Source organism: Octopus bimaculoides, chromosome 26 (genome assembly GCF_001194135.2).
Source record: "Octopus bimaculoides isolate UCB-OBI-ISO-001 chromosome 26, ASM119413v2, whole genome shotgun sequence".
NCBI lineage: Eukaryota > Metazoa > Mollusca > Cephalopoda > Octopoda > Octopodidae > Octopus > Octopus bimaculoides.
Window position 1 is genome coordinate 9,307,623 of NC_069006.1, and position 295 is coordinate 9,307,917.

Genomic DNA, 295 nt, shown 5'->3' on the forward strand with positions numbered 1-295 from the left:
CCACCAGAGCAAAATAGTAATGAAAGGGGTTCACCAGAGCAAAATAGAAACGAAAGGGGTCCACCAGAGCAAAATAGTAATGAAAGGGGTCCACCAGAGCAAAATAGTAATGAAAGGGGTCCACAAGAGCAAAATAGATATGAAAGGGGTCCACCAGAGCAAAATAGAAATGAAAGGGGTCCACCAGAGCAAAATAGAAATGAAAGGGGTCCACCAGAGCAAAATAGTAATGAAAGGGGTTCACCAGAGCAAAATAGAAATGAAAGGGGTCCACCAGAGCAAAATAGAAACGAAA

At 42.4% G+C, this 295-nt stretch overlaps 1 protein-coding gene across 1 annotated transcript in view; it reads left to right on the top strand.

Moving 5' to 3' along the window:
- LOC106867632 (rootletin) overlaps positions 1-295 on the top strand; it is a 301,162-nt gene that overhangs the window by 231,882 nt on the left and 68,985 nt on the right. The window lies entirely within an intron of this gene.